The sequence below is a fragment of the Pan troglodytes genome, chromosome 1 (genome assembly GCF_028858775.2).
Source record: "Pan troglodytes isolate AG18354 chromosome 1, NHGRI_mPanTro3-v2.0_pri, whole genome shotgun sequence".
Taxonomy (NCBI): domain Eukaryota; kingdom Metazoa; phylum Chordata; class Mammalia; order Primates; family Hominidae; genus Pan; species Pan troglodytes.
The window spans coordinates 73,891,787-73,904,644 of NC_072398.2; the positions used below are offsets into that span (position 1 = coordinate 73,891,787).

A 12,858-nucleotide genomic window follows, 5' to 3' on the forward strand; every position below is an offset into this window, starting at 1 on the left:
AAGTGGGGAATAATAGCAGCTGCAGTGTGTTCTTTCTGTTTGTCTGGAACAGGATTGGATGTTTCGAGAAGGGAGTTCCAAGGCAAAGGAGTAGCAGAGAGATTCTTTCCTAGAACTGGCACAGTGGCTTTAGGAAAAGTGTGCACCTGATCTGGTTTCAGAAGGGCCTCTTAGCCTTGCCCTTGCCATACTCTGAGCCCATGTCACCTTTTATTATGTACTTTCCCTTTCATGATTTTTTTTCATGCATAATTCCAATTATACTTTCTGTCTTTCATGAGGACACAGAACTGCAGACCCCAGAGCCATACTGAGGAAGGAAAGAACCCAATGCTTTGGGCACTCACAAGGAGGTAAGTGCACAAGGAAGAGCATCATGCTCATCCCTGCTCAGAGAAAGCTTCCAAAGCTCCCAGATCTGGCCTTGTGGCCGAGGGTCTTCATTCACTAACAAATGTTGACCAACAACTTACCATTTGCCAGACACTTCCTGCTCACAAGAGCTCACAGTGCAGTGTGGGAGACAGAGAAACAGGTAATTTCATTACTGCGGGGCAGGCTTCATGCTGGGTCAGCATGGAGTCCTGTGAGAATACAAAGGAGAGGCTTCTACCTTCGTCTTGGGGAGTCAAGGAGGTGGTGACTGAGCTGGGACCCAGGCAGGTAGAGATTGGGTAGAGGTAAGAGTTTCTCCTTAAATGTTTCCCATGTAAAGGCAGCTCCCAAATAATAACACAGCAGTGCTAAAATCCATATGAGCTTAACCCAAGCCCCTCAAAGTTAGTTGATTTCTAGTGCCCAATAACATTTACTATGTTACCCAATAATATGTACTAAGCAAAGCAATTGCTGTCAAAACATAAGAAATAGGAGAGAACTCATAATTTATTTGAATGTGAAATTTCCACAGCTAACAATGTAAGCCCTGGAATCTTGGGATTGAAAGAGGTCATATGGACTACTAAATCCTCTCTCCAGGTATGGCAGTCCCCTCCACAGCACCCCTCCAAGTGGTCATCCAGTCTCTGTGTGAATTCCTTCAGTGATGGAGAAACTCATCATTGATCAAGGCAACTAGTGAGTTAGCTAGTTAGTTTTAAAGGCAGGAGCTAGAGTATATGGTGGCCTTTTACTAGGTTGGAGTTTCTGACTTCAGTCTCCCAGTCTCTCCCCACTCTAATAAATCCTGCAAAAGTCCACCAGATTAACTGTCTTTGAGATTGGTCAGCCCACTATTCAAAATATGCAGTGGCCACAATTACCTACATACAAACTCTATTTCTAAAAGACAAAAATAGCCCATACCAAAATGTTACATTTTGGTTACCAGAATTATGGATATTTTGTTTTTCTCCATTGTTTTGAGTCTTTCCCTAGTTTTCTGCATTGACAAGAAAGAGGTGGGTGGAGGGGAGAGAGATAGAGAGAGAGAGAGAGAGAATCATCAAATAATTAACATTACTTACCAACAAAGTCCTACCATGTTTATCCCTTCTCCACACCTTTGTTCAGACTGTGGACAACTAGAAACCATTCTGTCTTTCCCTATCTTCAAATTCTTCTGCACCTCCCACATTCTGGTCAACCCACCTCCATCAGGAAGGTTTCCATGAGTGCTCCAGCCCTCACTGCCCTCAAATCCAAATTACAAAATTTAGCACTTCATTATAAGTAGTTTCTACTACTGCTAATCATTTCAATGGTCAGTTCCGCATTAGAGTGTAAATTCCTCGGGAGCTTCTATATGCTATCATATCATATCATAGCGCCTACCCAGCACAGTGCCGAGGTTATGGCAGGTTCTTCATAAAAATTTTTCAGTGGATGGATGGATGGATGGATGGATGGATGGATGGATGGACGAAATTCTATTGCTGTATTTATTAGTTCAGTTGGTTAGGGCACAGTTCTAATGCAGTTTCATAGGTCATCTGATACTATGCTTCTCAAACTGTGGTGCATACATCCGCAAAGGTGTATGAAAATGTGTGTCAAGTGTATGTGAAGCCACAAGATATTAAATAATGTCTTCCTAAAGCAACAATTTCCTATCTTTTAGAGATACTTCAGTGCAGAAATTTGAAGCACTTTTATAGCCATTTTATAGCTTTCCCAAGTGCAAGAATTCCCTCCAAGGCTGATATCCATATTCTGCATGAGTTCATCAGTCTGGGCTTTGATTCCAGTTACTTCCTGATGACCACTTCAGTATGCTACCAAGAGATATTCCTGGAATGTGTCTCTCCAGATACATTCTTGCATTCTGCAAGTAGAGATATTTGGACTACAAGCCAGACCCCCTGGTTTTAGTCCAGTCATGCAACTACCATGGGCAGCAGCCTCTTCAGGCCCCAGCTCCTCATTGACCTTGCTCCCTTAACAAAGGTTGGATCAAAGTAAATAATCTACATGAAATATCACTGAAAACTTACAAAGCTCCAGGTTTTATTATTGTCATCATAATAATATGTCATTATTATTGTTATCATCCCAGAATCGGTAATTTAATTCTGCCCCACGGACATCCCACACCTGTCCAGCTGATTAAGGTGAGTAGCAATCGGGCTCTGAATTCAGAAAATTCTGGGTTGAAACTTTAGTTTCACTAGACCAGAGTCTCATTCATTTTTGCAAATCTAATATTTTGCATGACGCTGGGAACATATCTGTGCTGAATAAAAGTATTTCTCACTACTATTTATTGAAATCTCTGTCTGCCACTTACTGATCTTTAACAAATTTTTAAATTTTCCAAATCTTAGTTTCCACACCTATTAGATTGGTATTATAACAGTACCTCACAGTGTTGTTAGAAATTTAAATATGTATAAGCAGTTTAGCACAGTGCCTGGCACAGAGAAAGTCAATAGCAATTAAAACACAGTGAGTGAGTGTACTTTTGCAACTTGATAAATGAAGGCTATCCCATTGTTCTGTGATGTTTTTGTCAGCCCTTCCTTTTACCTGTTATGAATGAGCCAGCCTTGGGAGAGGAAGTTTGTTTGTGGCAACATTGATGTTCTGAGTCACTGAACTAGTTAAGGAAGTAAATTTCAAAGCCATATTACTTTGTGGGCCCTCAGGGCAAGAGGAATGAACAATTTCAGCCTTGACAGAAACTTCTGCCAGAATCAATGCACTGGGCAGGGCAAGCTGGGGTTTCCCAGGAATCTCTCTGACAAAGTGACAAGAAGTGTTCTACCCAGACCATGTAAATGCTACTTCATGAAACCCACACGATGGGCTCACTCAATAAATTGATATGTAAACCCATCCCCAAGGGAAGAACAGATGACAAGGGAAACCACAAAGAGAGGCAAAATGAGAACTCTGTGGGGCTCTCTCCCCACACCGAGACCCCTGCCACAAAATGGAATTCAGAGGCCTGTTTTTTACATCTGAACAAAGCCAATGCTGAATCCCAGCAAAGGGTCTGAAGAATAGCCCTGGCCGGTTTATGACTGCCAGTGATAGTGCTGTAAAAATAGCTTTCAAGACACAACTCAGGGTGGGGGGCTGTGAGCCAGAAACAGAAAATGGAAACTGAGCCCTTTTGTGCCCCAGAAGTATAAACAAAGGGCTTTCTAAGCCACCAGCCCACCTTGACCTCCATACTGGAAGAGGTGGGGCATGATGTACTATCTCTAGAACTTACAGGAGTACTCAAGAAAGCACAAAGTGGGCGGGGCGCGGTGGCTCAAGCCTGTAATCCCAGCACTTTGGGAGGCCGAGGCGGGCGGATCACGAGGTCAGGAGATCGAGACCATCCTGGCTAGTACGCTGAAATCCAGTCTCTATTAAATATACAAAAAAATTAGCTAGGTGTGGTGGCGGGCACCTGTAGTCCCAGCTGTTCAGGAGGCTGAGGCAGAAGAATGGCATGAACCCGGGAGGCGGAGCTTGCAGTGAGCCGAGATCGCACCACTGCACTCCAGCCTGGGCGACAGAGCAAGACTCCATCTAAAAAAAAAAAAAAAGGCACAAAGTGCATGGAGCAGAGGGGCATGTGTGTGGTGGGAGACAGGTAGATTATTACAGGAGACATCCAAGAGCTTCCTAAACCTCCTCCAGGGCCAAGATTTGGAGCTATAGCTGTAAAAGCAACATTTTGCCAGGCATCCTGGATGTAGCAATGAAGACATTTTGGATGCCGCATTAAAAAAAAAGCTCCCAAGGAAAGTATATTGTTAACTCCTGTTTTTTGTTTTTTGTTTTTTTAAAAAGCTTTCATAATTAGAGTAACTTATGTCAGAATTAGATAATTTAGGAGGAAGACCTGAACAGAAATCTAATTGCAAGGGCTAAATATGGTAACCAGTATGGAAGCAGACACTCAAATCTGTTCAGAAGTCGAAAGTCAAAATAAAGAAGCAATGCATTTTAAATGGGCTGTAAGTCTCAGGTAAAAAGAACATGGTGTTGCTGCCTTCATAAAGCAAAGGCCACAGAGGCTGAAGAATTAGGGAGGTAGTGTTGGTGCTGCCAGTCAGCTCCAATCCAAGCCCCATGGAGGCCAGGACTCTTTTGACCACAAAGACCCCCAGGTACACACTGTGTAAGGCCTCATTGGGCCACCCTGAACTCCCCACCACATGGAGTATATCTCTGCTTCCTGCAGCTCTCTTTATGCCTCTGCCATTCACTCTTCTGGAATCCATTTATGTTGCCAGTTTGTACCACCTCTGGGAGATAATTCATTCCATAAATTTATTACCTGCTGCATGAAGTAGTATTTCCGCTGACTTGTCCTGAACTTGCCCCACTCGTGGTTCCAAAGCACTGCTATATTTCAGGATCTGATGAACAAGTCTGTGCTCATCATATCCACACCATTTATAGTCTGATCATTTCCTCCTAACAGCCTTCTCCTTGTCAGCAGCCCTGTGACTTCTACTCAGTTCCTCAGAACATCCATGTTGCTATTTGGGGACTTTCCCTATCCCCGTTTTAACCTTCTAGACCCTCTCACAGTGTTGCAGGCAAGAATACACCACCGTTATTGGTAAGAGTAAAATAATGTTCTCAATTTAAAATTTCCCACACCTGAAAAATGTGTCCAATTTTGTGCAGCATTGTCCTGGGTGCAACCACATTATAAAAGACACAGCTTCTAGACTCTGAGTTTGCAAACTCATGGGAAACTGTCTCCAGGCAGCACAGGTGGATCAGTACTGGCCAATACTGCAAGTTAACCTGTCTGAAATAGGGCATTGCCAAGAAAGAAATCCAAGTGTAGTCAGTCTTAGCTTCAAAGCAGACTAAGTTCAATACTTAGCACTCCACTGATTTTTACAGTATCTGAGAGGGAGGCAACCCCTGTTTTCTGCAACATACTGACGTGAAACCAGAGATCAGCAGGTGCTAAAGCTAGTGAGGAGTGGTCAAAAAGGGGTTCCAATTTCCAGTCTCAGTGCACGAATCTGCTTTATTTTGGCTTCTTTTTAAAAAAAAAAAAAAAGTTAATATTTTGTTCTACTCCATTTAGTGCCCACTAAGCTCTTGACCAACTTCAAATATCCTTACTGAAAACAAGAAAAATAATAAGGATTAAGCAAAACGTAATAGCCCTGTTGCTGCCTGGGGCTGTTCATGAGTTCATAGGAGTTGGGATTTTACTGCCAAGGAATAAAATAGTAGGTGGGTGTTCCAACCTGCTTTTTCATAAGGAACACATCATTCATCCAGGGTGAAAACATCCTTGCCAGATGCCCACTTCTTTTCTTCTGCATAATTGCATCTTCAAGTAGTGTCAATACAGCAACAGACTTTGCAGCCTTGGCAGTCTAGCGTGAGTAAATCCACCATCCAGCCCACCTATAAGTCCCTGATTTCTCTGCCACAGAATTTTCTGGTTTTCAGCATTAGACTTTTCTCCTTATGAATTGAGATAGCTAGAGATACCATCTTATGGATGGCCCTGGTTTCCTTTCTACAATCAGACAACCATGTCCATGAATCCCTGAGCTCAATTCGATTGCCCCTGTTTTTCTCATTTAGTTTCTTCCTCTTTTCTCTTAAAAGCAACCCTACATACCCATCACCCTGGCCAGAACCAATCTGTAATGTTGCTCCAGACTTTCAGGAAAGTATTTTCTATGGCCTCCCCGCAATAGGCGTCATTCAAGACCTGTACATGATCCCTGCTCAAGTGTGGAATTCCTTCACAGAAGGCAAGTTCCTCCTCTACTAGACGATATGGTGGTAAAAGGATGCACTGGGTCAGGGGGAGCGGCGGTTGGAAACACTTGGATTCAAACCTGGCTCTACCATTTATTAGCTATGTGACCTTGAGGAACTTCCTTAGCTTCCTCTCAACCACAATTTCCTCACCTGTACAATGAGGATAATACTACCTCTCATAAATGTGTTGTGAAAGGTTGAATGATACACTGTGTGTAAACCTCCAGGCAGGAGATCCCCATTCCCAAATTTTCAGGCCAGCATTCAAGGCCTTACTGTCATCCATGCCAGGCCTGTCTTCCTCATGGCCCTGTTAGACTCTATACTCTGGCCTTAGGCTCCAGGAGTTTTAGAGGAACCTACATAGGTACATAGGTACATTGTACATAGGTAGACAACTGCAGGCTCAAAGTGTCATTACAGATTTGAGCTTCTCCCGGCTTGCGAATCTAGTCTTCCTCTGTAAAATAAAAATAAAAATAAAAAAATAACTTATTTTCCTCTTTTTCTAGCCATTTTTGGCGTTTCAGGCTGGATGGTGGGTTTTCTCTTTGGCCTTTCAACTCAGAGCCACGTGGTTTCTCCTGAATAAACAGAAAGGAATCTCTTGAATCTCAGTTGTGACAGTTGGTTGCAGCAGTCATTTTAATGCCCACTTGCAGAAGCCAAAGGACACCCATACTCAGGCACAGTCGATGGAGGGCAAGTCCTGGTTCAGCACCTGGCACCTGGTACCTGTGTACCTGGCAAATACAGTCGAGGGAACAGCATTTCAGGCCCTTGTCAGGGAGAACCTCCCAGGATGACACTGAGGAGGCCCCTGAGATGATCCACAGCTAGGTCCTGGCATCCCCCTCTTTTCCCACCCACAGTATCCCTGGAGGCACTGAACAAGCTCTGAATCATCAGAGCTTTGTGTCTGGAGTCCCCTATTCAATGGGGCGCAGGTCTTTTCATTTCCTAGCATCCCATGTGCTCGGAACTAGAGCCAAGAGATCTGAATAGAAAGTAGATGGAGAGCAGCTGAGGATGAGAGGGAAGAACCCCTGAGAACTTTTTCAAGTCAGCTTTCCCCTCCATCATTGCTTGTGACAGACAGCTCCTGGGGCGCAGTTTTCCTTAGCGCCTCCAGGCAGCAGAGACAAAGACTCTTCTGAGATGTCACCTGCACCCCTTGGAGCAACCGGCGTTGGCTAGAGGGGACTGTCATGCTCATTTGTCCCGATAAGACATCGGAGCCTTCACCCAACCTGCCGCACGGTATCCCTCTCCAACGCCTCCCACCCCTTCCAGGAAGGCCGCTCTATTTAGGCAGCTGTTTTCCCTGAAGCCGGGTTTGCCCGGAGTTCTGTGTCCCATTCCTGGAACACTGGTGCGTCTGTGAGAGACACCGGGGCTGGCCCCGCAGCCGCTGTGTCCTGAAGGAGGCGTGTTCCGGGACTGAGGGGGCAAGGACACGTAATGGCGGGGGGCGGGGAGTGGGGAGCCACCGGCGGGAAGACGGGGAGGGAGGGCGCGTCTGGGGCGTGTGCGCCCAAGGCCAGAGGCACCCGAGGTGGGCTAGCCCAGGGTGGAAAGCCTGGGCCGAGCCCCTGGAGCGGGCGGAACGGCGAGCCAGATTGAGGAAGTTGTGCCTCTGACATCAGGGGCAGGACAGAGTTGGAGCGAAACCTCAACTATGCCAGGCGTCGGCCCGCAGGAAGGCAGGGAACACAGAGGGCGCTGTCCTCGGCGGCAGCGGCAGGTACGCGCGGGGGTGGAGCGGGGCGGGGCGGGGCGGGCGGCTCCCACGACCTCGGCCGGCGCCGGGGCCCTACACGCCAGACCTGGCTCGGGGTGGGAGTGCAGAGGCAACCAAAAAGGAACCCACACCTCCCTCCAGGGCCCGGGGCGCTGTCAGACGGGGCAGCAACCAGGAGATTCCCTGGGCCTGCAGGAAGCCCTTCCGCGGACCGAAAGGTGAGTTTCAGGACTTTCTGTTATGTTTTTTAAAAATACATTTTTAAGCGCCCTCTGTTTGGAAGAAGACGCCCAGTCACTCCTGTCTTTAGAAGGATGAGACCTGCCCCAGAGATACAAGGAATTATTCCTAAGTAGCCTCTTGCGCCTTCACAACTTTAGTTCTGGTGTGTTTCCCTCCTTCGCGAGGACTCTCAGGAGTCTTCCTCTCTGCGCCTGGGCTGAGTCCACATGAACTCCTCGGAGGTCGGCGGTGGAGTTACCTTACTCCAGCTGCCGGTAGGAGCGCTTTGAAGGGGACACATGGAACTTCTGTTTTTTACCGAGAAAGCCAAGGCCTGAGACCCTCCGGAAAGCATCGCGGGCTTAGGTGTTTCCAAACCATTCTAGGTGAAGCCAGATTTTCTCTGGAGCTAAGGAACTAGCCAAAACGAAAATATGGCGTGGAGCCAGGGGCGGAGAGGAAACCTGTTTGCTATTCTGAGAGTTTCCAGGGAGCTTGCTGTGACACAGATTACTTCCTAACTTCTTTGACTCTCAATGGTCCCACCCCCAGACCCCCCATCCCACCCATGAAGGTAGAGTGGGGGACATAATAGGACCTGTTTCCCTAACATTCTGAAGAGCTTTACGGGATTCATCATATGATAATAGAGTTAAGTAAACTATAGATGATAGCTAGTGGGAAGACCAGTCCTGCCTAACCGAAAGGGAAACTGAAGCACAGACAAGCACTCACCCTAATTTAACAGAACACCGGCAGCCAGCATGCCATGCTACTTAGCGGGATTGTGCCACCGATTGCGTTGTACGAGGAAGGGAAGGAAAAGACCACTGGAGCATCTTGGAAGCTCCTCCCTTCTAAAGCAGTTGCATTTCATTTGCTCAGCTACAGCTCATAAGGACCTGAAGCTGATTTTAAGGAACCCTCATTCTGAAGTTCTGTTAGATAATGGGAGAGCCTTGAGTTACAAAGAGCAGGACTTAAACATAGCATTGATGTAACCTGTTCCTAACCCTTTTGCAAATGGTTTGCAAGTTCTATCTAAAGACTTCTGCAAGGGTCTTACCAGCCTTTAAACTGGTTCCGTTGCATCAACCACTTAGTCTGATGTGCCTGCCCTTCACCCAGTGCTGGGCTGGAGAGGCAGCTGTACAGGAAAATCTGACCAAGTCTTTCCTTTTGTCTGAAATTCTGCCTCTCTGTCCCCATCCCAGATACAATTTTAGGAAAGAGATGCGTTGTAAAACAAAAGGTTCTTTGGCCTCCATGCATTGTCAATATTTGGCCTGTGAAATGAGTATGACTTCTGTCCTCTTCCCTAAAGACTAAACCCAAGAGAATAATAAACACTCAACAAACTAAGTTATTGATTTCACCAAAGAGGGAGATGCATCCATTCCATACATTCATTCAACATTTGCCAAACCTACCGTGTGCTAGCCAGTATACCAGGGCCTTGGAGTCCAAAGATAATGAGATGGTTTCTGCTTTTGAGGAGCTTCAGTCTGGTAAGTGAGACAGATACAGAAATAAACTGCAGTTCAGGATAATATACATTATAATAGCAGTAGCTACAGGGCACTGACTAATCCAGGGGAGAGGGCAGGAGATCCTTCCCCAGAATTATCTGTGAAGTCCACACCACAGAAGTGATGGATGAGCAGGGTCTTGGAAATGACTAGGAGTTCCTAGGGAAAGTGTGTTTTGAACAAAGGAAAGAGGGTATGCAAAGTCAATGGCAGGTAGGGAATAGCGTGTAATAGGAATTACACTGCTAGACTGAGAAGGGTGAACTCCTTCCTATAGGAAGCCATTTTTGAGTTTTTAAGCAGAGGAAGGATCCGGTCAGATTTGTGTTTGGAAAAAGAATTATTGGCCAGATGGGGGCTGGCTTAGAGAGATGGGAAGCAGAGATAATTAAGACCTCAGCTAAGACAATGGCAGTGGGAACTGAGGAAAAGGAATGGATTTTAGGAAGTAGAATCAGAAGTACCTGGTGACCAAGTGAATGCGGTAAAGGAGGAATGAGTGAATAGAGAGTGATTATAAGGTGTTGAGTGGGATAGGCAGGGGAAGGTACCTTGTAGAGCCATTAATAAAAATCATGTAAGCTAGAGAAGGAGTGGGCTTGGGAAGCAGATTGTGGAGAAGGCAGTGATGAACACTTTAGGCATATTAAAGTTGAATATGCCCAGGAAATGTCCAGATGGAGATAAGCAGTTGGGTATACAGGTCTGGAACGTAGGTGGAGGTGGAAGGCAGCTAAAGAGGCCTGTGGTAGCACCACATTGGTGCTGAAGAGTCTTGTATTTGTCAATAGTGGCCTATAGATATTTTCATATCATATGTTGACTTCCAGATGACTTTCTCCAAACCCTCAAGGCTTTCTCAGGATACCTTGGAGGATAATTCCTAAAATGAAGGAGAGAATTCTGGGTTCATGGCACATAGATAGTAAAGATGCATTTAATTATCACTCCTCCATGTGAAAAATTAATACTTAGTTCAGTTGTAAGATCTGTGAAGACCTTTCCAGAACTCACACTCCAAGTCTTTAGTTACCTACCCCTGTGTGGGAGAGTCCTGACTTCATAAAAACAAGAAGGATGACCTACTCTGACTAATTTCAGACCCCTACAGAGTAGTTATTTAGGTCTGGCTGCCAGTGCTCGGCTCAGGATCTTGTGTGACCTGCATGGAAGAAAAAACCTTGAGCTTGGAGCTAGACATACATGGGTTCAGTTCCTGGCTTAACCGCTTATTAGCTGACCTTGAACAAGTTCTTGAATCTCTCAGCTTAATTTCCCTTATATTTAAAATGGGGATAATTATTACTCATCAGGGCAATGGTTAGAATCAGAATCAAATTGAAAAGGAAAGTACATTTAATGTGCTACATAAATTGTAAGACTCTATAAAAATGTAAGGGGTTTTATTGTTATTTCTAATCTTGCCTCTTGAAACTACCAAAATTAGACGGACTGTGTAGGTGTAAGCTCTGGGCAGCATCTTCAGCCCAGACTTGCAGCTTTCCTATTGTATGACATATTTTAAGGCAGTAATGATAAGTCTCCTTCCATCATATCAATCACATGCATCTACTCTGGCCTCTTTTGTCCTCCTTAGCTAAAATGGTCAGAGCCCAAAGAAGTCAATGCTCTGCTATTGCTTGTGCAGGTTGTGTACTGCACAAGGACTCCTGGGAGTCTTTGGAGCTGAAAGCACCAATATTCCACCTGCTAGGCCTTAGACCCACCCCACTTGCAGCTGAGTCCACATGGAGGGGATGCTTTTTTCTAATTCTCACCAAGGTGCTGGTTTAACCCATTTAATCCAATGGCCCTGAATCTGAGCATTAGTCAATGGCTTGGGTATATTTGTGATTTTTCCCTGTCCCAACCAGGGAATCCTGACTTATTCCAACCCCATGAAGTTGGAATGTTATGCCAACGTCAAAAACCTTCAAGTAAACAGAGTTCTAATAGAGGCTAAGCTGTTGATGAAAAAGAGGAAGTAACCACAGATTCAGAGACTTCAAATGGAAAAACACTTCCGAGAAGAGCCAGCCCCACCCCTTCACTTCACAGATGAGCAAACTACAGTTCAGGGAGGGGAAGTGTGGGCCCAGTCACAGAGCTGGTTAATGGAGGGACCAGAATCCAAGTTCCATCTGCCTCTGCCCAGGAATACCCAATACTATCCAGGGTCTCTATCACCTTTTGTATCTCACACACAAGGACACAGCTAGGCATTCAAATGCCTGTGGAAAGGTGAAATGAAAATTGTACCTGAAGTTCCAATCCTCCCCAAGTGGCCTCCAGGGCAAACTAGGGGCAGACCCTCAAGGGATGCAGGTAGTTCTCAACTTTTAAGGCAACCTCCATACCACCCTTGTCTCTTCTGTTTCCTCAGTTTCAATCCTTAAAGTTTTCTCAGGAGTTCCCAAAGACCCCTCAAGAAGAGAAACAACATTGGGTGCCTTAATTAACTAAAATCCTTTTAGTGTTTCCTCAAACTTGTCAGGAAGAGTGTTTCACCTCAGAGATAAGAATGAGCTAGAGACCAGTGGATTAGTTGAAATTACATATCCAATATCGATATGTAACTTACCATTCAGCGAGAAGGGTTCCAGGTGAATAATGGGCTTTCAGGAGACTCGTCACAGACACAGTAAGGGAGATAAAGACAGTAGCATGATAGACTTTTTCCCTCCCTGGACAGCAAAAGGAAAATCGAGTGCAAATTCTTTGAAAGACAATCCCCAGGGCCAGAGCCCAGGCCAGGTTTCTAGCTTTTCCCCCACATCAGTCTGAGCCATCTGAACAGAGCATCATCTGGGGACATGAGTGGACATTTAATGGAGACCAGGAAAGGGCAGCTAAGTTCCAAAACGAACCTCACACAAACACAACATTTCTTTCTCAGAGGCAACTCCCAAGGGACATGGCGGCATCCAAACCCAATCCCCACCCCTGGGAAGAGACTTGCTCCCACGATTGTGAGCAAGCCGCTCCACGGAGTTTGTCACTAAGAAATAAAACAAAACCTAACCATTGCTGTAGTTCTTGGTCAAAATTGAAGAGATGATTGTATTTAGAAGCCACTGCAGACATGCCCTTGCTCTTGACTATAGCTTTCTCCCGATGGGATGTTTTTCAGTTACGTTTTATTCTCCTCAAATACAACCCTAATTTCAAGCTGGATAGTCTTCAGAA

General features: G+C 45.4%; 1 protein-coding gene across 3 annotated transcripts in view; it reads left to right on the plus strand.

Moving 5' to 3' along the window:
* Positions 1 to 7,689: 7,689 nt before the first annotated feature.
* The window catches only part of KIAA0040, a 35,560-nt gene continuing 30,391 nt past the window's right edge, over positions 7,690 to 12,858 (plus strand). The window contains exon 1 of one of the 3 annotated variants that reach the window (XM_009438750.5): positions 7,690 to 7,924. The gene's annotated coding sequence lies outside the window, so the exon portion shown is untranslated. Of the gene's footprint in view, positions 7,925 to 7,954; positions 8,140 to 12,858 lie in introns of those variants that run through there. The other 2 variants (XM_009438754.4, XM_009438745.5) reach the window with 2 other exon arrangements.